General features: G+C 39.8%; 1 pseudogene; it reads left to right on the forward strand.

Moving 5' to 3' along the window:
• The first annotated feature begins 320 nt into the window (after nt 1–320).
• On the forward strand, nt 321–26,657 carry LOC118583840 (annotated as a pseudogene).
• The last annotated feature ends 1,171 nt before the right edge of the window (nt 26,658–27,828 follow it).

Here is a 27,828-nt window from a genome sequence, read left to right on the forward strand (position 1 = left end):
ACAGGGTTTTCCTGCTAAGAGATGGCCTGGCATTTTGTTTCCCCAAATAAACTGTCTTACTATGGAGTGGTCCACCTTCTTTAGATTGCCTTGATTGCCTGGTATATGGGATGTATTGCTACCATGTGGCCCACCTCACTGACAGCTGGACACATGTAGAGGAGTTGCAGAAATCCCATCTGGCTGTTTGGTGTGGATATATCTGTTGTGGCGTTTGAATCCAGTGGGAAAAATCAGAGATTTAGACTCAATTACAATTTAGATTAAATGAATTTGTTCTTATTGTTAGCATAAGGATGAGAGCCTTAGAGACAGACAGCATGCCGTGCAGAAGTGGGGTTAAGGTGAGGTTTCAAGGCAGACATTAGAAAAGTATTACCACTAGCCATGGAATGCACCGCTGGGCAGGAGAACTGTCTTACTTTCTTGGTTGTTTCTGACTTTTTTGCTGTGTAGCAATAACAAGACCGTTTCTTCACTCTCCCATAGTGACAGCAAGTTTGACAGAAGTAGAGGCTGTGGTTTACTTCTCACAACCCACTATCCTATTCTTATCTCACCTGCAGGCCACTAGGACCTCCCAGGCAGTCCAGAGCAAAGGTTAAGGGATCTTAAGGGATGCCCAGCTCCATATCAAGTTTCTGTAGTCATTACTGGGGGCCTGTGTAAATTATTACTCAGGTCTGAGCACTCTAATGACAGGATAGAGCAGTTCATTTCTGGGGGAGGCAATGATACCAACAGGTTAGGGCTGGCTCCTCTGCTCATCTGTAGTTTTCTAGGGTCTAGAATATGATTGTGGTCTCTTCTACTGACTATTATGCCCTGTGATCTCATGTATGAATGGTGAACTCTAACAAAATTCTTTTTGTGTGGAGGGCAGCAATGTTGCTAGAGAAAAGCAGATCAATCTTTAAACTTGAGGCCACAGGGGAGAACTGAGTAGGTTGTGACCGAAAGGAACCAAATCCCAGCTGTTTTAGCTTACCATTGTTCAGTTATGACCGTCTGAGAATCTTTCATCACTTTGTTCAATGTGTGGCTCAGCTCCATGCTAAAGGCACAAGTCCCCCCTTTCTGCATGGTATGGAAGGTACCTTGATGGGAGGGTGGAGGTTGCAGCTTTTATGCCCTCTTCAGTAGGACCAGATCTTCATCTTCCTTGGTTGTGTCTTTGGTGACAGATTGTGGAGGGCAACCTAAATCCATATCCCTATAGAGCCTCACTGGTAGCCACTTGCCTATCTGACTCTGACTATTCTTAGTGTACCCATGTGCCTTGGGATAGTCCAATTCTAGCGTGAGAGCTGGGTCTTCCCTTGAAGCCTATACTCGCCATATTCTGGTCGTTCGGGGGGAAATAACACCCTGCGAATAGCTGACAGTCCCCACAGCCGTCCTCTCAGTGTTTTGGGGCTACTATTGATCTCTCTACCCATTCCATGTCCCAAGGGCCTAGTTCAGGGTGATCACAGTCTAAAATCTAATTCCTTCAAGACTTTCTGTTGATCAGACTCCATTGAGGGCTTTCTTGTCCCATGTCTAGCTAAGGAGTGTGATGATAGAGCTTATCTGCTATCCTATAATTCAGGACCGTCTCTGCCAAGTATTTCTCTAGTCAGTATGTGATAGTTTCCTGCTGAAAGACTACACTTCCCATCTTCCCTTGTAGCTAGGTGAGGAAGGGAGGGAATACAGATTGCAGCCAACTTCTTCCAGTGCGGATTTTCTCTCCTCCACCAGTTTGGCAGGTAGTGAGTGTATGCCTTTCCATCCACGTGGGTAAGGTCTGAGATGACTACCTTGCCATGTCAAACACAGCCCTACCTGAAGGTAACACTCACCTTTCTTTGCCCTTTCTGTCTCTGTTAATCTGCTCAGTGGAGGCAGGGGCAGAAGCTACTGTTGGCAGCCCGAGGAGTGCCCTTCTATCTTTCAGGGATATCCAGATTCCTGAATTCATTACAGAAAAGAATTCCAGGAGCTGGCGGTGGTGGCACATGCCTTAATCCCAGCAGAGCCAGGTGGCAGGTGGATCTCTGTGAGTTTGAGGCCAGCCTGGGCTACCAAGTGAGTTCCAGGAAAGGCGCAAAGCTACACAGGTCTCAGTCTTGTTCACAGAACCTGAACAGTATGGCTAATGAAGTCACAATCCTGAAACCCCTCTCCATAGGAATTGTCAGTGAGTTTCTCAACTGCAAGTATCTGTTTAGAACAACAAACACATTTTCTCAGTTCTTCCTTCTTTCTTACAGTTTGGCCCCATATCTCTACTTCCCTTGTCCTTAGAGACTTACTGCTCCAATCTTCACCATTTTTGTAGATTTGCCTAGAAGCATGGGCAGTTTTAGATGGCCCTTGTTAGTTATTAAGGTGCTTTACCTCGCGAGGAGCACGTCCGAACATGACAAGACCACAGAAGAGTTTTTATTAAAGAGGATAGAGGTGACAGGCCTGTGTGAAACACACATGGGTGAGGAGATAAAGGGGGCTCATGCAAGATGGCACCGGCTTTATAAAGGTTGGGCACACATGCGTACAGGAACTCGTGTGGGTACTCCATGCATGCGCGCTTAATGCAACCACGTAAAGCCATAGAGTCCGGGTCCCCGAGATGTCTGACACAGAGATGGCTATTCTGAACCGGAAATAGTTAGGCGGTCCGCCAGGCAAGCCCAACCGTGTGGACATGTAATTTTCTATCAGCCCTGAGCCCAAATCATGCTTTATAAAACAAAACAACAAGGAAATCAAGGCAGTGAATCGGAAGTGAGCTTTTTAACTGTAGGATATGATACCCAGATCCTACAAAAACTCTCCAGTAAGTTTGATCCCCCCATTCCTAACCACCTTTTTGAGGTATAGAGAAAAATCACTTGTGCTGACTAGTTTTATGTCAATTTTTACACAAGCTAGAGTTATCTGAAAGGTGGGAACCTCAACTGAGAAAATGCCTCTGTAAGATCCTGCTGTAAGACATTTTTAAATTAGTGATTGATGGTGGAGGGACCAGCCCATTGTGGGTGGTGCTATTTCTGGGATGGTGGTCCTGGGTTCTATAAGAAAGCAGATTGGGCAAGCTCCCCTTCATGGTGTCTGCATCAGCTCCTGCCTCCAGGTTCCTGTCTTGTTTGAGTTCCTGTCTGACTTATGTAGTGAACAGTGATGTGTTAAGTGCAAAATAAACCCTCCCCTCCTCAAGTTGCTTTGGTCATGGTGTTTCATTATAGAATAGTAACCCTGACTAGGACATCACTCATTGGCTTTCTTTTATCCAATTAATTAATCTTCTTTTTATTCCTCATCACTACTTAACTTAATAGGTAACTGACAAAGCTCCTATTAGATTTTATTAGCTCCTCTCAGAGAAACATAGTATGATCCAAAAAAACTGAATTCCCCTAAAGATGTGATGGCTCTCTGTCACCAAAATACCTTTATCTAGATCCTCATTCTCTGGTAAGACCTGTCCTATGCTCCTACCACTACTTTGTTATTAATATTCTCCAGCAGGGCGATGGTGGCACATGGCTTTAATTCCAGCATTTGGAAGGCAGAGGCAGGCAGATCTTTGAGTTCAAACCCAGCTAGGTCTACAGAGCTAGATCCAGGACAGCTAGGGCTATAAAGAGAAACCCTGTCTTGAAAAACAAACAAACAAAATTTCTCCATCAGGGCTAGCTGTTATAATTTTTAAATTTTATATTATTAATTAATTAATTTTTTGGTTTGTCAAGACAGGGTTTCTCTGTGTAGCTTTGGAGCCTGTTCTGGAACTTGCTCTGTAGCCCAGGCTGGCCTCGAACTCACAGAGATCCACCTGCCTCTGTCTCCTGAGTGCTGGGATTAAAAGTGTGCACCACCACCGCCCGGCTATTATTTTTTATAATGTGTGTATGTGTATATGTGTGTGTACATGCATGATCATGTATGCCTAAGCACATCTGTGGAGAACAACATTGTGGAACCTGTTCTCTCTTTCCATCTTTACATGAGCTTAGGGCAGTCATTCTCAACCTGTGGGTTACAACCCCTTTGGGGGCTAACGACTCTTTCTCAGGGGTCACCTAAGGCCCTCAGAAAACACAGATATTTACATTATGATTCATGCAATAGCAAAATTACAGTTATGAGGTAGCAACAAAAGTAATTTTATGGGTGGGGTCACCACAACATGAGGAACTGTATTAAAGGGTTACAGCATTAGGAAGATTGAGAACCATTGGTGGACTAAACTCAGGTTGCCAAGGCTTGCAAGAACAAGTGCTTTTCCCTGCTGAGCTGTGGGAGTCACCATTACTTTAATAATTGGCATGACCTGGAAGCCTAGCCTAACTCATCAACACTGGCAGCTTGTCAGCTATTTTGATTTCAAGTCACATTTGTGTCTTGCCCTGTTCTTTGACTTGTGGCTTAAACCCTCATTTATTGTAACCCCCGTTCTTACAGTGGTTTGGCTTTGCTCCTTCTGATTGGCCTTCCCTGCTTGTTGACTGGGAAGACATTCCAGAGACCTTTTGTCACATCCTTTCTGGAGTCTCAGTGGGAGAATCCTGGGATCCCTTCAGCAAAGAAGTGTCCCCAGATGGCCTCCTGGCCGACTAGAAGGCTCTGTCAATTCCAGAGTCCAGAAGGATCCTGACGCTCTGGTGTGTTTGTTCTCGGTCGGATTCCTTATCTGAAAGTTCCTGTTTCGGTTGCTGCCACCTCCTGGTCAAAGATGCCAGTTGCACTGGAAAGCGTGTTGAGGATCATGGGTTTTTTGTTTGTTTTGCTTTGTCTGGTATTTTTAGGTCTTTATGTCTTTAATAATTTACTCTAAGTGCCTTTGAGCTCTTAGTCAACACCTGTCTGACTGTCGCCTTGCCTCATCTCAAACTCTTTGTGTGAGATTATAGCCAAGTGATGTACAGGGGCTGTGACCATAGTGTTGAGATGAGTTGGGTTGAAGGGATGTTTAAATGTATGGTGGGGAAAAACAAAACAAAACCAAAAAAACTGTGGAGGAATTTGTAACATGAACAATTCTATAAAAAATAAATCAGAGACTTGTGAATTTCAATAAATAAAGAAGAAAAAGAGACTTGAAAAACATGTTAGTATAAGGTCTCTAGCTACCTATGTTACCATGTCAGTAATTCAACCTCACCAAGCTGCATTTCAAAAAATTTTCCAAAGCTACCTGTTTCCAATTTGTATATATTTTAGTATGTTCCTGGGGCTGTAACAAAATCCCTTTTGTGTGACCAGCTGAAGCTTCAGGTCATTTTGAAGTGCAGGTGAGCATCTGTTCCTTTGTGGTGTGTCCTCATGTTGTAGAAGAGAATAATGAGCAAGCACACTCCCGCCATCTTTTTAGAAGGGCCTTGATACCGTCATGAAAGTCTGACAGTCAAGACTCACTAAAAGCTGTTACTATTGTGAGTTTGGTTTGTGATGTCACCATTCAGGTCATAACAGTATATTAGTAGCATGAAAAAGTGAGTCCACCCTGATGATGTCAACATTCTGCCTACTTATTTTGAAAAGTAAATCTCGGTTTGATTCACTTCTTTATGCTTGCACTATTCCCTAAGATATATTTTAAATAGGTGGATATATTTAAAAATGTGGAATGAAAGCTATGTGTGTGGCGCACGCCTTTAATCCCAGCACCCAGGAAGCAGAATCAGGCAGATCTCTGTGAGTTTGAGGCCAGCCTGGTTTATATAGAGAGTTCCAGGATAGCCAAGAGAAACTCTATCTTGAAAAGTAAAAATAAAAACAAAAACAAAATAAAAAAACTACAGTGGGGTATAAAATCAGACAACTGGTGTTGTTTTATTATTGATTTATTGTCCTGGGGAGTCCTCATATTCTAGGCAAGTGCTCTCCTAATCCTTGCCCTCGCTTTACTTTATTTTTTGAGGAAAGGGCTCACTAAATTGCCCAGGCTGGCCTTGAAGTTATGATGATCCAGGCAGGCTTTGAACTTGTGAATCTCCTGCTACAACCTTCTGAATAGTTGGGATTATAATCCTGTGCCACTAGGCCTGGTGTGACACTGTGTGTTTTTGCTGTTGTTTGTTTTTTAAAATAATATAGCAAATAAACTATGATGATATTTTGTTTGTGATCTAACAAATAAAGCTTGCCCAAAGAGCAAAATGCAGAGCTAAGCCACTAGATAGCCATAGAGGCTAAGCAGTGATGGCACACACCTTTAATCCCAGCACTTGGGAGGTAGAGGCAGATGGCTCTCTGTTAGTTCAAGGCCAGTCTTGATTGATCCAGTCTAAACAAGAAACAGAGCTAGGCAATAGTTGCACAACCTTTGATCCCAGCACTTGAGATTTGGCTGGATGAGTGGAGACAGGAAGGAGCTCATGCTGAGTAGTCATAGAGATAAGAAGTCTTTCTAGTGGCTGGCTGCTCTGCTTCTCTGATCTTTCGGCTTTCATGCTGATATCTGACTCCAGGTTTTTATTATTAAGACCAATTAGAATTTGTGCTACAATAAAATTTCAATTAAGCTTTCATTTATATTATATTTAAACATTGTACTGTATAAATCACTGATGTATGTGCTCATACAACAGGTATCCCCATCATCTGTGTCATGTCTATCTATTCATTATTGTACTTAGATAAACTTCAAGATATCAGAAAAAAACCCTGACATTTTGGTATTGGTATTCCTCAGCTGATTTTCACATTTATTTGTAGCATGAATCCTAAAGGGTCTTATTAATAAAAACAAACCTGGAGCTAAGTATTGGGGTGAATGCTGGATGATCAGAGAAGCAGAACAAGCCACAGCCTCACCTTGCCAGTTCCTCAGCTGACTCTGTTTCCTCAGACTGGGTGCCTCTCAGCTGAACTGTGCTGCTCAAAAGCCTGAAAGCTTAACCAGCTAAAAGCTTCTAGTTCCTGGTCATCACGCTTTATATACCTTTCTGCCATCACTTCCTGGGATTAAAGGCGTGAGTCACCATGCATGGCTGTTTCTAGTGTAGCTTTAAACTCACAGAGATCCATCCAGGTTAAAGGTGTGTGTGCCACCATTTTCTGGCCTCTATATCTAGTGGCTGTTCTGTTCTCTGACCCCAGATAAGTTTATTAGGGTGCACAATATTTTGGGGAACACAATATCACCACATTTATTTATTGTGTGTGCATGTGTGTGTCAGAGGACAACTTTCAGGAGTCAGTTCTTCTCCATCATGAGGTTTCTGGGGGTGCAACTCAGGTCAGGCTTGATGGTAAGCACCTTTCCCCACAGAGCCATCTTTAAGATCCTTTCTTGATAGGAAAGGTCATTTACTCCCCTGAGTTGAGCTCTTGACTTCCTAACTAAATATGTGACTTTTGGAAAGTTGTTTAACCTTTCTGAGCCTCAGATGTCAATTGTAACATTGCGAGAATTAAGGGCTGGAGAGATGACTCAGCCTAATGTATGAACATGTACTGCTCTTCTAGGGGACCTGAGTTCAATTCCCAGTACCAGTGTCAAGTGGCTCAAAATGGCCTGTAACTCTAATTCCAGGAGTTCTGATACCTCTTGCCCCTATGTACACAAAATTTTAACTAAATAAAACTAGAGAATTAAGTTGGAGGTTTTAAAGAATTCAATAATTGTGTGCATTTAGCATTTAGTATGTCATACTTCAGTAAAAGATAGAGAAAATTAGCTTTATCCAAGTCCTTTTATTCATGTGAAAACAAAGGCATGAATATAAGTCACTCCTGCTTAACTTAAGCACTGTGAGTCTTAGTTGTTATAACTGTAAAATAGAATGTGGTGATTTTAGTAATTAGCTTTATTTTACACATAGTTTGTGGACTTTAAAATTTAATATTGTGAATTTTGGATCGTTTGGTTTTTGTTTTTCATATAAGAGTAAAATATTTCACCTGAAATGAAAATCATAAATATGCTAGAAATCTCACAGCTTCTGAAACTACAGGTTTCACAGGAGTTCCATGTTGATAGGTCATACACTTTGTTTACCTTAGATGTTTAATACTTTCCAGGATTTCTGAATATAAATGCAGATTGATGAAATGAGTCCCGGAGAGTTTGGAGCCCATGTGTTATAACTCACTGGGTTCTGAAAACAACAACAACAACAACAACAACAACAACAACAACAACAACAACATGTGCATTGTTCCTAGTTGTCTCATTAAATATTGTTTGATGCTGGAAAAATGGCTCACTTGATTAGAGCACCTGCTGCTCTTCTGGAGGGGCCCTGGTTCAATTTCCACTATTCACATAATGACTCATAATCAACTGTAACTCCATTTAGTGCCCTCTCTGTCCTCCACAATTACAGGTACAAATGGGTGCTCAGACATACATGAAGTGTGAATTCTAATTTGTCTTAATTATAAAAACCTAGCATGACAGTTAGGGTGTTTAGCCATCCTATCACCAGAGTAGGTCAGTTCAGGCTTTCTCTCAACCATTGCCGGTAGTCTTCAGTGGGGGTATCTTTGTGGATTTCTCTAGCACTTTGCTTCTTCCTATTCCCATGTGGTCCTTATTTATCATGGTCTCTTATTTCCTTGTTCTCCCTCTGTTCTTGATCCATCTGGGATCTCCCACTCTCCTACGCTCTCTTTCCCTCAAACCTTGCCCTCCCACTGTCATCCAGGTTGTTCATGTAGATCTCATCCATTTCTCTGTCATTGGGCGATCCCTGTGTCTTTCCTAGGGTCCCGTTTTCTAGGTAGTCTCCCTGGAGTTGTGTAGCAGTCTAGTCATCTTTGTTTTACATCTAGTATCCTCCTATGAGTGAGTACATACCATGTTTATCCTTCTGAGTCTGGGTTACCTCACTCAGGATGATTTTTTTCTAGATCCATCCATTTGTCTGCAAACCACATGATGTCATTGTTTTTCTCTGCTGAGTAGTACTCCATTGTGTATATGTACCATATTTTCTTTATCCATTCTTCAGTTGAAGGGCATCTAGGTTGTTTCCAGGTTCTGGCTATTACAAACAATGCTGATATGAACATCGTTGAGCAAATGCCCTTGTGGTATGATTGAGCATTCCTTGGGTATATGCCCAAGAGTGCTATAGTTGGGTCTCGGGGGAGATGGATTCCCAAATTTCTAAGGAAGCACCATATTGATTTCCAAAGTGGCTGTACAAGCTTGCATTCCCACCAGCAGTGGAGGAGAGTTCCCCTTGCTCCACATCCTCCAGCATAAGCTGTCTTCTGGGTTTTTGATCTTAGCCATTCTCACAGGTGTAAGGAGGTATCTAAGAATCATTTTGATTTGCATTTCTCAGATAATTAGGGATGTTGAGCAATTCCTTAAATGTCTTTCAGCCATTTGAAATTCCTCTGTGGAGAATTCTCTGTTTAGTTCTATAGCCCATTTCTTAATTGGACTGTTGGGCATTTTGATGTCTACTTTCTTGAGTTCTTTATATATTCTGGATATCAGCCCTCTGTCAGATGTGGGGTTGGTGAAGACCTTTTCCCATTCTGTAGGCTGTTGCTTTGTCTTGTTGACCATGTCCTTTGCTCTACAAAAGCTTCTCAGTTTCAACAGGTCCCATTGATTAATTGTTTCTTTCAGTGTCTGTGCTACTGGTGTTATATTTAGAAAGTGATCTCCAGTGCCAATGCATTCAAGAGTACTTCCTACTTTCTCTTCTATCAGGTTCAGAGAAACTGGATTTATGTTGAGGTCTTTGATCCACTTGGACTTAAGTTTTGTGCATGGTGACAGATATGGATCTATTTGCAGCCTTCTACACGTTGACATCCAGTTATGCCAGCACCATTTGTTGAAGATGCTTTCTTTTTTCCATTGTACATTTTTGGCTTCTTTGTCAAAAATTGTATGTTCATAGGTGTGTGGGTTAATGTCAGGGTCTTCAATTCGATTCCATTGGTCCACATGTCGGTTTTTATGCCAGTACCAAGCTGTTTTTATTATGGTAGCTCTACAGTAGAGCTTGAGGTCGGGGATTGTGATGTCACCAGAGGTTGTTTTATTGTACAGAAATCTTTAGGCTATCCTGGGTTTTTTGTTTTCCCATATGAAGTTGAGTATTATTCTTTCCAGGTCTGTGAAGAATTGTGTTGGTAATTTGATGGGGATTGCGTTGAATCTGTAGATTGCTTTTGGTAAGATCGCCATCTTTACTGTTAATCCTGCCTATCCATGAGCATGGGAGAGAGATCTTTCCATTTTCTGACATCTTCCATTTCTTTTTTTAGAGACTTAAAGTTCTTGTCATATAGGTCCTTCACATGTTTAGTTAGAATAACCCCAAGGTATTTTATATCATTTGTGGCTATTGTAAAGGGTGATGTATCTCTGATTTCCTTCTCACCCTGTTTGTCTATTGTATATCGGAGGGCTGTTTTTTTGAGTCGATCTTGTATCCTGCTATGTTGCTGAAGGTGTTTATAAGCTGTATCAGTTCCTTGGTTGAATTTTTGGTGTCACTCATGTATACTATCATGTCATCTGCAAATAGGGAAAGCTTGACTTCTTCCTTTCCTATTTCTATCCCCTTAATCTCCTTTTGTTGTCTTATTGCTCTGGCTAGAACTTCAAGTACTATATTGAATAAATATGGGGAGAGGGGACAGCCTTGCCTTGTTCCTGATTTTAGTGGTATGGCTTTGAGTTTCTCTCCATTTAATTTGATGTTGGCTGTTGGCTTGCTGTAGATTGTCTTTATTATGTTTATGTATGTTCCCTGTATTCCTGATCACTCCAAGACCTTTATCATGAAGGGGTGTTGGATTTTGTCAAATGCCTTTTCTGTGTGTATTGAGATGATCATGTGGTTTTTTTTCTTTGAGTTTGTTCATATGGTGTATTACATTGATGGACTTTCATATGTCGAACCACCCTTGCATCCCTGGGATGAAGTCTACTTGATCATGGTGGATAATTGTTTTGATGTGTTCTTGGAGTCTGTTCGCCAGAATTTTATTGAGTATTTTTGCATCAATGTTCATGAGGGAGATTGGTCTGTAGTTCTCTTTCTTTGTTGCATCTTTGTTTGGTTTAGGAATCAGGGTAATTGTAGCCTCATAGAAGGAGTTTGTGTGAAACAATTTAAAGAGTATTGGAATTAAGTCTTCTTTGAAGATCTGGTAGAATTCTGCACTGAAACCATCTGGTCCTGGACTTTTTTTGGTTGGGAGACTTTTTTTTTTAAAGATTTATTTATGTATTTATTTATTATGTATACAGTGTTCTGCCTGCATGCCAGAAGAGAGCGCCAGATCTCACTATAAATGGTTGTGAGCCACCATGTGGTTTCTGGGAATTGAACTCAGGACCTCTGGAAGAACAGCCAGTGCTCTTAACCACTCAGCTATTTCTCCAGTGCCCCCCTCCCCAGTTTGGGAGACTTTTAATGATTGATTCTATTTCCTTAGGGGTTATTGTACTTTTTAAATGGTTTATCTGGTCTTGAATTAACTTAGGTATGTGGAAATATCTAGGAAATTATCCATTTCTTTTAGATTTTCCAGTTTTGTGGAGTAGAGGTTTTTGAAGTATGACCTGATGATTCTCTGGATTTCCTCATTGTCTCTTGTTATGTCCCCCTTTTCATTTCTGATTTTTTAAATTTGGATGCTTTCTCTCTGTCTTTTGGTTAGTTTGGATAAGGGTTTGTCTATCTTGTTGATCTTCTCAAAGAACCCACTCTTTTTCATTAATTTTTTGTATTGTTCTCTTTATTTCTATTTTATTGATTTCAGCTCTCAATTTGATAATTTCCTGGCATCTCTTCCTCCTGGGAGACTTTGCTTCTTCCTATTCAAGAGCTTTCATGTGTCCTGTCAAGTCACTAGTGTGAGATTTCTCCAACTTTTTTATGTGGGCATTTAGTGCTATGAATTTCCCTCTTATCACTGCTTTCATAGTGTCCCATAAGTTTGGGTATGTGTTGTATTCATTTTATTGATCTCTAGGAAGTCTTTAATTTCTTTCTTTATTTCTTCCTTAACCCATTGGTGATTCAGGTGAGCATTATTCAGTTTCCATGAGATTGTAGGTTTTCTGTAGTTTTTTTTTTTTGTTGAAATCTAACTTTAATCCATGGTGGTCTGATAGAATACAGGAGGTTATTCCAATTGTTTTGTATCTGTTGAGATTTGCTTTGTGGCCAAGTATGTGGTCGATTTTAGAGAAGGTTCCATGGGGTGCTGAGAAGAAGGTATATTATTTCTTGTTCATGTGGAATGTTCTGTAGATATCGATTAAGTCCATTTGAGTCATAACATCAGTTAAGTCCATTATTTCTCTGTTAAGTTTCAATTTGGCAGATCTGTCCAGAGGTGAAAGTGGGGTGTTGAAGTCTCCCACTATTAATGTGTGGGGTTTTATATGTGATTTAAACTTTAGTAATGTTTCTTTTACATATGTGGGTGCCCTTGTGTTTGGGGTATAAATCTTCAGAATTGAAACTTCATCTTGGTGGATCTTTCCTGGGATGAGTATGTAATGCCCTTCATCATCTCTTTTGATTGATTTTAGTTTGAAGTCTATTTTGCTGGATATTAGGATGGCTACACCAGCTTGCTTCTTAAAACCATTTGATTGGAAAATCTTTTCCCAGCCTTTTATTCTTAGGAGGTGTCTATCTTTGAATTTGAGGTGTGTTTCTTGTATGCAGCAGAAAGATGGGTCCTGTTTTTGTATCCATTCTGTTAGTCCGTGTCTTTTTGTAGGTGAATTAAGTCCATTGATATTAAGGGATATTAGTGACCAGTGATTGTTTGTTCCTGTTATTATTTTTATTTTTTGGTGGTAGTGTGTGTGTACTTCTCTTCTTTGGGGTTTACTGCTGTGGTGTTATCTATTTCCTGTGTTTTCATGGGTGTATCTGCCTTCCTTAGGTTGGAATTTTCCTTCTAGTGCTTTCTGTAGGGCTGGGTTTGTGGATAAGTGTTGTTTAAATCTTGTTTTGTCTTGGAAGGTCTTGTTCACTCCATGTATGATGATTGAAAGTTTTGCTGGGTATATTAGTCTAGGCTGGCATCCATGGTCTCTTAGTGTCTGCATTATATCTGTCCAGGTCCTTCTGGCTTTCAGAGTCTCCATTGAGAATCGGGTGTTATTCTGATGGGTTTTCCTTTATAAGTCACTTGGCCTTTTTCCTTTGCTGCCCTTAATATTCTTTCTTTATTCTGTATGTTTAGTTGTTTAATTATTATGTGGCAAGGGGACTTTTTCTGGGGGTCTAGTCTGTTTGGTATTCTATAGGCTTCTTGTATCTTCATAGGCATTTCCTTCTTTAAGTTGGGACAGTTTTCTTCTATGATCTTGTTAAATATATTTTCTGTGCCTTTGAGTTGGTATTCTTCTCCTTCTTCTATCCCTATTATTCATAGGTTTGGTCTTTGCATGGTGTCCCATATTTCTTGGACATTTTGGGTCATGACTTTGTTGGCTTTAATGTTTTCTTTGACTGATGAATCTATTTCTTCTACTGTATCTTCAACACAAGAGATCCTCTCTTCCATCTCTTGCATTCTGTTGGTTATACTTGCATCTGAAGTTCCTGTTCGTTTATTCAGATTTTCTATTTCCAGCATTCCTTCTACTAGTGTCTTCTTCATTTTTTCTATTTCCCTCTTCAGGTCTTGGACTGTCTCCCTTGCTTTTTCAGGATTTTTTTTTCAAGGTCATATTGTTTTCTTCTGCTTTAATTGTCCTTTCCTCTAGTTTTTTTTATAGCGTTCTTCCCATTTTTTGTTTGTCTGTTCCTCTACTTTATTTTTGATTTCTTCTATATAAGGCTTTAGCATCTTCATGATGTTACTTATAAGGTTTTTTTTTTTCTTCTTCTTCTTCCATTCCATGATGTTCAGGTCTAGCTGTTGGAGAAGGGCTAGGTTCTGCTGATGCTGTATTGCTCTTTATTTTGTTGTATGTACTTCTGCTTTGACGTCTGCCCATCTCCTTGTGGATACGTTCTTGGTCTTATCAGTGCACTTGGTCCAGACAGAGCTGACAGATTTAGGGAGCCTCTCTCTGTTCCAGATGGAAGCTCTGTGCCTGATGGGACCTCTGGTCCAGATGAGAGTGCTGGCCGGATGGGAGCTGGGGGCTGGACTCTGAGTCTCAGGAAGTCCCTGAGGTCTCCTTATCTTGTGCAGATGGGAATTCCAGGGCAGGATGGGAGCTGGGGGCTGGTTTCTAAGTCACTGGAAGTGGCTGGAGTCTAGGCCAGATGTGTGAGGGGGCAGGGCATGGAGGTTGTATGGTCCACCAGAGAGTCTTGGAGAGGGGGAACCTTCCTGGTGGGCATGGGGTGTCCTGTCCTATGGCCAGAACCTGAGGCCAAGGTGGGCAGGTCTTCCCTGGAATGGCTGGTGCCCCGGGCTGTGACCCAGGTGTGTTCCTCTCTGGGTGTGACCCCAGGCACTCACCTCTGATCCAGATGGGAGTTCCAGGCTGGATGGGAGCTGGGCCTAGTCTTTGAGTCTCAGGAAGTGGCTGGGGTCTCTGGCAGATGGATGTGGGGGCAGGGTGTGGAGATTGCAGGGTCTGCCTGCAGTGTTGGCAAAGAGGAGCGTTCCTGTAGGGCTCACCAAATGGCCAGAAACTGGGGCAAAGTTAGACATGTCTTCCCAGGATGGCTGATGTCCAGGGGTGGGACCTAGAGGCGGGGGCCTCTCTCACTATAACCCCAGGCACTCACCACTGGTCCAGATGGGAGTTTCTGTTCAATAGTCTTAGCCTCATCTTTTCACCAGGTTCTCCACTGTAATGGAGGACCAGGTTCCAAGATAGCTGTAACCAAATCTTTCCAGTCTTTAGGGATTACAAGTTGACTACATCTGTTACAAGTTTACCACAGGTTTAACATCTCCTTCAAAAAAGGTGAATGCATACCATATGAGATGATTACTTCCTCAAATCTAACATTGGCACAAGGCACAAGAGTCCAATCAATCTTTTTTTTTTTTTTTTTTACAAGACAGGGTTTCTCTGTGTAGCTTTGTGCCTTTCCTGGAACTCACTTTATAGCCTAGGCTGGCCTCAAACTCACAGAAATCCTCCTGGCTCTGCCTCCCGAGTGCTGGGATTAAACGTGTGCACCACCCAGACAATCAATTCTTATGCAGCCTTGGGGATATGTATCATTTAGCAGTTCCTGTAGGGTTACTGGATAAATTAAACTTGGTTGTTTGAAAACGTTAGGCTGTAAATGAATTTCTAAAAGGTCTTACTAAATAAAAAAACACAGAGTCAGATATAGGGGTGGAAACCTGAGAGATCAGGGAAATAGGGAAAGCCACAGCTAACCTTACCTCATCAACTCTGCAGCTTCCAAATGTGACTTACTTCCTACCTACCCACTCCTGTATGCCTTGCTGTTCTGCCATCTGATTTGCTCTTTCTGTCCAGCTACATCACTTCCTCTTCCTGCCCAGTTCTGTCACTTCCTACCGGTCTGTATAGACCTCTTGACCTCCATGGTTAACTAGTGTTGGAATTTAAGGCATGTGTCACTACACCTGGCTGTTTCCAGTGTAGCCTTGAACTCACAGAGATTCAGACAGATTCCTTCATGCCAAGGATTACAGGCATGTGCTACCTTTGTTTACTTATAATGGCTGTTCCTATTCTTCTAATCTCCAGGCAAGCTTTATTTATTAAAGCACAGATAAAATATCATAACATATCAGCACAAATAAAATATCACCACATTTCTCCTTTTTTGTCTTATAAAATTAAAAAGTTATAACTAATATAAGGAAAACTATATACAATAAGTACAATAACTATGCATAATATATACAAGCAATAAATACATCAACAAAGTCTAGTCCATTTTATTTGACAAATTCAGAGAAAATATTCCATTATCTATCCTATTTTGCTGAATCCAAAATGTACCTAATTCACTTTTTATCCTATCTTGTATTACTAACAGAAAACTATCTTATGATGTCTTTGAAACTTATATACTTAACACCACTTAGTGAGCTTCTCTTCTGAATTTCTTAAAAAGGAAAACTATAGGTAAAACTATCTAATCTTCAACTCCCTCAGAGACCCAATAAGGAAATAATATTATATAGTAAAACAGGAAATGCAAACAAGCAGCTTCCAAAAAATGTGAGTTATGACAGAAACAGCCAGCTGCCTGGACACACACCCAAGATTTCTCTGTACTGTTGGGGCATCATCTTTGGCCTACAGGCTAGTGTAGCTAGAGTTTCCTGCCTGGCACACAGTCAGGACAAATCTCTCTTACCCACAAGGCCCATAGATGCTCAGACCCAACCAAGGAAACATACAGAAACTTATATTGTTTACAAACTGTATGGCCATGGCAGGCTTCTTGTTATCTACTTCTTCTATCTTAAATTAACCCATTTCTATTATTCTGTAAGTTGCCACGTGGCTTGTGGCTTACCAATACCTTACATCTTCCTTGTCCTGGTAGTGGCTGGCAGCATCTCTCCCTAGCCTTCCACTTCCCAGAATTCTCTTCTCTTTTGTCCCGCCTATACTTCCTGCCTGGCCACTGGCCAAACAGCATTTTATTTATACAGAGTGATATCCACAGCACTTCCCCTTTTCTTTTTTCTTTTTTTTTTTTTTAAAAAAAGGAAGGTTTTAACTTTTACATAGTAAAATTACATAAAACAAAGTAAGAATTATAGTTACAATATCTAGTCTATTTTTTTTGGCAAAATTAAACAAAATATACTTTCTATCCTATATTTGTGAGTCTAAGGTTTTATATTTAACTTATCTTTTATCATAACTGAGGAAATTATAACTATCTAGTCTTCAACCACGTCAAAGACCTCAGAAGGATATAATATTACCTAAGAACCGGGAGAAGGATGCAAGCAACTTTCTGGAGTCTTGTAGGGTAGGCAGAGACAGCTGGCAGCCTGGACGGTCACCTAATGTTCCATTGTAAAGTTGGGGCATTTGTCTTCAGCCCATAGGGCTAGAGTCTCTTGGTCATTTTTTTCAGTGTCCTGTAGAATGTCTGGCAGTTTCCTCTGTGAAGCAGGAACGTGAAGGACCATTTTGTCAAGCAAAGTTCAGTGGTCACCTTTCTATGGGTCCTGCAGTTGATCAAGCAGTGCAGGCAAGAACAGTTTCTTGCCCAAATGGCTATTTTTGCCAAGGTGAAGATAAACTCCATATTTTCAATGCTCATCCTCCTCTTTGAAGTAAACCAGTGCTGCCAGGAGCAGACATGTCTCACTGTCCAGAAAGTCTAAATTTTAAAAATATTTTAAATGCCATATTCTGTAGACCTTTGAAGTGTTTGAAGATTACTGTCTATCTGAAATATATCTATGTATACCTAGAAAACTTAACATGACTATAAGTTTGACTGTCATAGAAGACTAATGGATCTGTATTTCTTAATTATCCATTACAATCTAAATGAGTTGCATAAACATAGTACCTCAAACAAGAGTAGAAATATATATACAGAATAACAAAATTAACTTTAAGTTTGTATCAATAGACTAAAATCTAAACCAATGTAAAACATTTTAAACAAACAAGTTGTTGCTCTTTAGAAGTAAGTTCCTTAATCTACCCTTTCATACTATTATATCTATATCATATCCCCTTTTCTTTGTTAGAAAGAGATCGCATTTATAATCAACCAGCTTTAAATAATTTTTTTTTTGTCCCACACCAGAGGGCTCTTCTGATTTGGGACATAAGAATCTTTTAACTTTTTTTATTTTTTAGCAATATGTCTGAGTTTTGAGAAGGAGTGAGCCAATTCCATCTCCAAAGACAGCTTGATAATTTTGGGAAATTGGGCGTAGTTTTTCTTACTACTTCCTGCTGGAAGGGGTGCTGTATCTTATGGGGACAGAAAGAAAAAATTAGGATTATGGAGTAGTCTGTGAAGGTAAACCTCTGAGCCAGTTGCCTTGAAACCATTCTGGATGTTGGATCATCTGGGCCAGGGTGTCATTGGAGACCTTTCAGGTGGTCTTGACTGATCAAACCTGATGTATCTTAATCTGGAACAAATCTGGCTTTCTGTGGAAACAAAAGCAGAGACTCTTTTCCAAAGCAACATATCCTTATATCCAAATTTTGAAGTCAAAGTACCTTTAAAATTTACATATTTGTTTAACTCAACAGCTTTTATGATCAAATCTTTTTCTGTAGTTAAAAATCCCAAAGACAACATAAACCAGATTCTCTGTGTAATAACCATCTTTGTAAAATTGAAACACCACTGTGGCTGCTGGCTCTGCCCACCTTAGTTTCCCAACATGGAGGTGGTACAGTTTACTGCCTGATCTGGGTCTGGAGCCATGTGTACCATCAACTATCAGAAGCAGTTCTATCAAAGCAGTACATAGCCGTGAAACTTTTTTTTTTTTAACTAGCAAAGGCTAAATCCACCATGAAGCAGAGTAAAGTGTCACTTGTAGACTCCTCATTCCCACCACATTGCAGGTCAGACACACATGCCAGGAACCCGCCATAGTATCTCAAACCGGCAGGCTGCTGCTAACTTGAGAGAGACAACTAGGAAGCTTTATTTTAGCTCCATTTTAGAATCTTTTTTGTCATGTTTAGGTGGGAACTCTTGCCAAAACATTGGGTGCCATTTGTAGTTAGAGTTTCCCTGCATGGCCCACAGTCAAGACAAATCTCTCTCACCTGCCAGATAGATTCATTTGTGAAGTAGGGTGTATGCAAGGCCTACAGCTCAACTCCACAATGCAAGTATTCCATTTACCAGATAAACTTGAATTTCACCAGTGTCATGTTATGTTATGACTCAGGATTTTAAATTCTGGAAATTGCTGGTGTTTTTGGAATTCAGCTTTCCATTCTTCTTGGCTTGTGGGTGGCTTCATCTCCTTTATTAAATGCCAGTCTACTACTGAGAGGCCAGACTCTGTCAGCCTAGTTACTCCTCCAAGAATAACTTCCAGCTACTATTACACTGCATACCAGGAGCCATTGACCCACTGCCTGCTCAGCTGCCTTCAAAGGAAGGGGCACTGTACTTTTCTCTGGATTGCAATGCCACTTCAGCAATGGCACCATATTGTCCTGGCCTCAGAGAACACCTATTGCCAAAACTGCAACCACATTTGTCTTGTCAAGTATTTGCAGTCTTTGTGTGTGTGTGTGTGTGTGTGTGTGTGTGTGTGTGTCCTGCTTGCCAATTTTGGACAGCATACTGTTGTCAGCAGCCGATGCAAGGGCACTTTTTTTTTTTGAGACATGGTTTCTTCGTGTAGTTTTGGTGCCTGTCTTGGATCTTTCTGTAGACCAGGTTGGTCTTGAGCTCACAGAGATCTGCCTGGCTCTGCCTCCCAAGTGCTGGGATTAAAGGCATGCGCCACCACTGCTCGGTGCAAGGGCACTTCCTTGCTCAGTGGCTAACTTTTGCCACAGTGAAAGTTAACTCCGTATGGAGGATCTTCAATGTCCATATCTTCTCTGAAGTAGATTGGTGCTGCCAGGACCAGACATGTCTCATAGTCATAAAAAAGAAAAAAAAACCTGTTATTAAAATATTTTAAATGTCATATTCTGAAGGATTTCAAGATGACCTCTTTCTATTTAAAATAGATCTCTGCTTGACCTTGAAAACATACCTAATATGACTACTAGTTTGATTGTAATGTTGAACTACTAACTTTCATTTCTTTATATCCTAATTAGTTGATAATAACTTTCAAGGATTAGCAAATTGCACTACATTGTTAAATGAACTGCATAGGTATAATATCTTGAACAAGATTGGAAATATATGTACAGTATATCAATCTCAAATTGGTATCAATATACATAATTTATTTAATATACAAAAATCAAATTCATTGTAAAATATTTAAAACTAGTAGTTGCTTTCTAAAAAGTAGATTCAATAATCTTCCTTTTTATCTGCAACATATCTATATCCTCTCCTTTTTCCTTTCAGAGTAGATTCAATAATCTACCCTTTATTCTATCATTTCTATATATCCTTTCAGAGTAGATTCAATAATCTACACTTTATTCTATCATTTCTATATTTCCTTTCAGAGTAGATTCAATAATCTACCTCTTATCTATATCCTCCTTTTTCTTTTTCTTTTTTTTCAAACAAGAACCTTAAATCTAATCTCCTTTTTTTTAGCCTTTTTCCTGAAATTAACAATAACAACTTGTAACCAACCATCCTAAATAATGACAATTATCCCCAAACCTAAAACCCATTGAAAGACCAAAGAACCACCTGCCCTACCTCTTGGGAATGTTCTTAAAAGTACTTTCCGCTGTTTGGTGGCAAAGGCATCTTTAAGGGATCCTGAAAAGAAAAATTTTGGGTTAATTGTCATGTTCTAGGAGAGGTGGCTGTATCATTTGTTGTCCAGTCTCTGCTTAATGTGAAAGTCCAGGGCTTGTCTCAAGTCTTTGTTCAAGTAGTCTGTGAGGCTGGATCATTTCAGCTAGCCATCTCAAAATTACTCTGAGCAGTTTGTAGTCTTAAGCTGATATTTGGGTGATGTTTGTCAGCTTAGTGGTATTATTATTGTCCATGTGGAATCATCATTGTGGGGCCCCATCATCCTTCTGGAGACCTCAAATTCACTGTTAGGCATGGTCATGATTTCCTGCAGAAAACTGATAGAGACTCCAACATAAAAACATGTATAGGCTAAATGAAGCCTTTTTTCTAGAATTAGTTAGTACTCTATTTGACCATTAATATAATGACAAAAGTATATATATATATATATACTTACAAATTTTGAAATAAATTTATATCATAAGAAAAGTTTAAAGAATCAAAATAGAACCAAAGAATCGAGATTAGTGGCAATAGAATAGTTCCTTAATTTTGGTTTTCTTCTGTCCCATACCAGATGGCCCTTCTGACATGATACAGAGATTTTGCATTTTCTTTTAACAAGCATGCTTGGGTTTAGAGAAAGAGAGAGCCATTCTCTAACTCCAAAGCCAGCTTCAATTTTTAATTGAACTGGGACTACAAAAAAAAACACCCTCTTTTGTGTTAAGTGTCTGAGGAGAAGAGCAGAAACAAACATTTAGGAAGACATATGAAATTTTATATGTCATATACCAATAGGCCAATTTACTCTTTTTCTTGGGACACTTTTTCTGGATGATTCATCTTTTCAGATGTCTCATTTGTCCAGTGTTCTTCAGATTCCTTAGCCTTCATTCTCCTGAAAGACAAAAACAAAAAACCTTCTCCAAGCCTAACTTTGGGGAGATTCCCTTTTGGCAAGTTATATCTGATTAAATAAAAAGCATTTGTTAATTGTATAAGTTAATTTAAATTGGATGATCATGCTGTGTTGAACTATCACCTCTTCTAATTAAGAGATCTCTCTTGTTCAAATAGAACCTTCATCAATTTTGATGGTATCTACAGCTTATCTTCTCCTGTAGAAGTAAAAGTAAAAGCAAAACCTCATCCCCAATGTAACACACATCCTGGTTCCCATTTTGAGGGTAGCACATCTTTAAAGTATATATACTGATTTAATTCTGTAGTTTTTTCTATTATCCAATGTCTCTCTACAGCTGTTCCTCATTAGCATTGATTAAATTCAAAGTTAATAGAGCTTTATATAATCTATTTCTGAGGGTTTTTGTTACCCCTTTCTGTTTATTTAGCATATCCTTTAGAGTTTGATTTGATCTTTCAATGACTGCTTGGCCTGTTTGATTATATGGTATACCTGTAATATGCTTTATATTGTAATAAGCAAAAAACTATTTTAACAGAGACATATATTGGAGCATTGTCAGTTTTAATTTGTACAGGTATACCCATGATGGCCATAACTTCTAGCAAATGAGTGATTAAAGAACCAGCTTTCTCAGAACTCAAAGCAGTTGCCCATTGATATCTTGAATAGGTATCAATGGTATGGTGTACATATTTCAATTTTCCAAATTCCGCAAAGTGAAACACATCCATTTGCCAGATTTCATTCCTCTGAGTACCCTTTGGGTTACATCCTGCTGGTAGTGGAGTAAAAAGAATAAGTAGGACATTTCCTTACAATTTCCTTGGCTTGTTGCCAGGTTATAGAAAAATCCTTTACTACTGACATGATGTTTTTAATGAAATTCTGAGGCCTCCAGCACATTTCCTATCAATAATTTATCAATCTCATCATTACCTTGTGCTAGAGGGCCTGGCAGACCCATATGGGATTGGATGTGAGTTATATATAAGGGATGCTTCCTATTCCTTTTATATCTTGTAACTGAATAAATAACAAAGTTAATTCTGACTCATCAGAGATAAATTTTGCAGTCTCAATATGTAATACCACTCTTTCAGCATACTGAGAGTCAGTAACTATGTTGAGAGGTTCTGAAAAATCCACTAATACCAACAGAATAGCATACAATTCTGATTTTGAACCAAATTATAAGGACTTTGAACCACTTTACTTAAATTTTCTGATTTGTAACCTGCCTTTCCTTGTTTGTTTGTATGTGTATAAAACGTACAAGCTCCAGATATGGGTGTTCCCATAAAATTCGAGGCAGAATCCAATCAGCTCTCTTTCTAAGTTGAATTCTATCACTTTTGGGATATTTGCTGTTAATTTCTCCCAAAAAAATTACTGCAAGCTCTTTGCCAAGGTTCACTTTCTGTCCATAATTTTTCAATGTCCTCCTTAGTTAAAGGTACTACAATTTCTGCTGGGTCTATTCCTGCTAATTGACAAAGTCCCCTTTTAAAATCAAGTTAGAGATCTTTTCCACATAAGTTTTTAATTTTTACTCTGTTTATTTTGTAGAAATATCTACTCCAATATAATATCTTCCCTCTGCATTAAAATCACTATAGGAGAGTCTATCAACCTTGAGTAGCCTGGTTTATTCTAACAGGAATTTGGTTATTTAATTACTCTGAGAAGGTGGTTTTATTGTTTTTTTTTTTTTTTTTTTTTTTGTTTGTTTTTACAATGGCAGGAAAAGTCTGAACTGAATTTTCTATGGGTGCCTGTGTGAGGCCCCTTTGAGATTTTTCTGACTGCAGAGGCAAAGGATTACCTTGTCTGTCCCTTGTTGATCTACATTTGTTGGTCCAATGTTTACCCTTACCACATTTTCTGCATAATCCAGAAGGCAGGGGCATTCTGTTGCCATTGTTCCTTGAATAAACATTGTTTATAGGAATGCCCTTTTACACTCCTTTTTCAAATGACCTTGTTTACCACAATTAAAACATCAGACATTATTATTTTTCCTCAAGGCTTTTAATATTGCTTCTCCTATCCACAAGTCATCATGGTCATGAGACTCAATATTAATTGTGTCCCTGATCCAATCCTCCAAGGGTGCTAATCTTGTCTTTAATGGCCTGATTATTCTTTTGCATGCTATATTCACATTTTCAAAAGCCAAAGATTCAACTATTATCTCTCTAGCTTCTGAATTTGGAATCATTCTATTTAATGCTGAAAATAGCCTTTGTAAGAAATCTGTGAAGGATTCTATAGGGTCTTGTATAACTTTTGTAAATGATTCAATTTTCTTCCCTGCTTCCTCAATTCTGTCCCATGTATTTATGGGTGCCATACAGCATAGAATTAGGGTTTGATTATTATATGAATATTGTCTTTGTATATCAGCATAATCACCTTCTCCAAGAAGCTGATCCTGTGAAATTTCCACACCTCTAGTCCTACATCATTGTTCTATTGTTTTGGCCTCCTCTTTAAGCCAGTTTCTTCACTGTAACTGTGGGCCAACCTCTAGGACAGCTGTAATGAACTCTTTCCAGTCCTGAGGGATAATTCTATTACAAGTTGACCATGAGTTTAACATCTGCTTTCCAAATGGAGAATGCATACCATATGATACTATAGCTTCTTTAAATCTCCTTAAAACTTACATTTCCACTGGAGTCCAATTAGCTTGTACATGCCCTTGAGCATTTGGCAGTTCCTGTAAGGTTACTAGGTAGATTAAAGTTTGTTGTCTGATAACCTGTGGCTATTTCTTTGTAATGGTATAATTCAACCCTGAGATAATTTCACATTATCTTCTGTCTAGGTCTGAATTTCTCCATAATTTATTTTAACAGGTTTTTCTAAAACTTCTATCTTGGCACTCAAATTGACCAACCTTTTTAGTGCTAAAATAAAAATTATCAAACAAATAATATTCATAATTGTTGTTATATACATTCCATCAGCATTAACTATCCTCTGATTTAATTGTTCCACTTTCAGACTGCCTAATGTGTTATCAAACAGAGACCAAATTCCTTCCATAGTAAAAATGTTTCGGGAGGAGACACTTTTTTTCCCTCCCTCCTTCCCTCCTCTCCTCCTCGGAGTGGGAGGGGGTGGCTTGGGGATGGGGAAGGCGGCTTTGGGGGTTCACCAGTGGCAATGGCAGCAGTGATGTCTTCAGGGGGCAAATCCGGTGGCGGGGGCTATGGAGGTGGCAGCAGTTACTCGGCCTCCTCTTCCTCCTCCTTGGCTGCTGCAGTGGCAGCGGCGATGGGGCTGCAGTGTTACAGGTGGAGAAGCCGAAAATGGAGCACATCCAGGCTGACCACAAGCTTTTCCTCCAGGCCTTTGAGAAACCAACACAAGGGTTGGGGATTTATCTCAGTGGTAGAACGGTTGCCTGGCAAGCACAAGGCCCTGGGTTCGATCCTCAGCTCAAAAAAGGAAAAAAAAAAAAGAGAGAGAAACCAACACAGATCTATAGATTTCTTCGAACACGAAATCTTATAGCACCATATTTTTGCACAGAACTCTTACTTACATGTCTCATTGAAACTCCAGAACAAACATCAAAAGGAAAACATTTAAAGTTGATATGTTTTCAAAAGTAGAGCAAATGAAAGGAGAGCAAGAATCTCATAACTTGTCTGCTCATTTGCAACTTACATTTACCAGTTTCTTCCACAAAAATGGATGTAAGTTGTCCAATAAGGCAAGTTCCTACTGGTAAAAAGCAGGTTCCTTTGAATCCTGACCTCAATCAAACAAAACCAGGAAATTTCCCATCCCTGGCAGTTTCCAGTAATGAATTTGAACCTGGTAACAGCCATATGGTGAAGTCCTCCTCATTACTGTTTAGAGTAACTCGTCCAGGAAGAAGAGAATTTAATGGAATGATTAATGGAGAAACCAATGAAAATATTGATGTCAGTGAAGAAGTTCCAGCCAGGGGAAAATGAAATCATGAAGATGGGGAAAAGACATTTGTTGCATTTGTCAGTGTTTGACAAAAATAGGCGTTTACAGCTTTTAGATGGGGAATATGAAGTAGCCATGCAGGAAATGGAAGAATGCCCAATAAGCAAGAAAAGAGCAACATGGGAGACTATTCTTGATGGGAAGAGGCTGTCTCCATTTGAAACATTTTCTCAGGGACCTACATTGCAATTCACTCTTCGTTGGGCAGGAGAAAACAATGATAAATCTACAGCTCCTGTTGCCAAGCCACTTACCACTAGAAATTCAGAGAGCCTTAATCAGGAAAATAAACCTGGTTCTGTTAAACCTGCACAAACTATTGCTACTAAGGAGACACCGACTACAGAGCTGCAAACAAGGAAAAAAAAGGATACTTCAAATGAAAGTTGTCAGAAATTAAGAATATTTTATCAGTTCCTTTATAATAATAATACAAGACAATAGACAGAAGCCAGAGATGACCTGCACTGCCCTTGGTGCACTCTCAACTCCCATAAGCAGTATAGTCTACTCAAACATCTAAAACTCTGCCACAGCAGGTTTATCTTCAATTATGTATATCATCCAAAAGGTGCTAGGATAGATGTCTCTATCAATGAATGTTATGATGGCTCCTATGCAGGAAATCCTCAGGATATTCATCACCAACCTGGATTTGCTTTTAGTCAAAAATGGACCAGTAAAGAGAACACCCATCACACACATTCTTGTGTGCAGGCCAAAACGAACAAAAGCAAGCATGTCGGAGTTTCTTGAATCTGAACATAGAGAAGTAGAACAGCAAAGAACATACAGTAGTGGCCACAATCATCTCCATTTCCACAGTGATACCTGCTTACCTCTCTGGCCACAAGAAATGGAAGTAGATAGTGAAGATGAAAAAGATCCACTGGCTGAGAGAAAAAACGAATACTCAAATTGAAGAGTTTTCTGATGTGAATGAAGGAGAGAAAGAAGTAATGAAACTGTGGAATCTCCATGTCATGAAGCATGGATTTATTGCTGACAATCAAATGAATCATGCCTGTATGCTGTTTGTAGAAAATTATGGACAGAAAATAATTAAGAAGAATTTATGTCAAAACTTCATGCTTCATTTAGTCAGCATGCATGACTTTAATCTTATTAGCATAATGTCAATAGATAAAGCTGTTACCAAGCTCCGGGAAATGCAGCAAAAACTAGAAAAAGGAGAATCTGGAACCCCTGCAAATGAAGAAATAACTGAGGAACAAAATGGAACAGCAAATGGATTCAGTGAAACTAACTCAAAAAAGAGAAAGCTTTGGAAACAGATGGTGTCTCAGGGGTTCCAAAACAGAACAAGAAACAAAAACTCTGAGTTCTATTCCCGGGTTGTGGACAAACACTGACATTGCTTCTAGGGAACTCAGCTTCTGAGAAGAGTTGTGGTTTTAGGTTGGTTGGTTTTAAATCATGGATTTGGAACAGGCAGTGTTAGAAGTCAGTGATTTCAGCGCGGAGGGTCTGTGGGTGGGTCGGTTTCACTTCATCTCACATGCTCATCAGCTTTAGTGATGTCAACTATAACAGTCATCTTATGAAATACATTGGGTTAATCTAGAAATTTCACACCTAAATTATAATGTTTTTTGTATTTGACTGGCTGTTTTTCGGCTTTGTAATTATGAGATGTTTTCTGGGGCGGGGAGGTTGGTGTATCATTCCCTCTTAGAAATGGAGGATTTTTGTGAAATTGTAACGTTGTCACTTTTTCCAAGAAGTTGACTCTTGATTCTGAAATCATTTCTGCATTTGGAATGGAAAGTGACAATGTAATTTCTGCATCAGTTAATGTTGCAATTTTAAAGTAGCGCCTATTCATCTGCCTATTGCAAATGACATTAACTCTCCAGGTAAACCATTCGGTGTCACGTGCTTTTGATGAAGTTACCATTTGTTTTTCAAGTGGATAATTTTAGTGCTCACTTACCCAGTATATTTTTTTACTTGAACATTGTAGAGAGCTGCGTGTAGCCGCACCCTAAAGATGGCACTGGCTTCCACCCTCTGCCTTCCCGATGGCAAGTACTCTTTGTGGTAAACAGCTCCTTATTTGGCTATGGCTGGATTTGTGTGCCGCTGGCATATGTGTGGACCTGTGGATAGTGCCCACGTGGCTGTCTGGGGTTGGTAGCCCAGACCTACTTAGGGGCTGGGAGAGGCTTGCCCCGGAGAGAGACATCGCTACTAACAAAGTCCTGAATAAACTGCGTAAAGAAGAGCCCCGGTGTTGCATCATCCTTGCTGGTCGCGGTTGCAACAAGTGGTGGCCCGTACGGGGAAAATTACCACGTCTCTCCGTGGGGCTCAGAACTTTCTGCAGTCAGGGGGTATACCAGAATGTCCTCAGGTAAATTGAGGATCCGCGACAAAAGCGGTTTTTTTTTTTTTTTTTGCGCTCACCTATAAACAAAGGGGTAGCGGGACAGTAGATCCCCGACTATAACGGACGGGTAATTAGAATAACAAAACAAGCAAGTGAAACTGGAGGGCTGGAGCTGTTCGGTAAAGGCTCCGAGAAACCTCTGAGAAACTTCTCAAATTGAGGAAGAAAGGATATACTAACATGGGCGCTTCCTCCTCGCACCCAATTTTTCTGGCTCTTAATGA

This window comes from Onychomys torridus, chromosome 5 (genome assembly GCF_903995425.1).
Source record: "Onychomys torridus chromosome 5, mOncTor1.1, whole genome shotgun sequence".
Taxonomy (NCBI): Eukaryota; Metazoa; Chordata; class Mammalia; order Rodentia; family Cricetidae; genus Onychomys; species Onychomys torridus.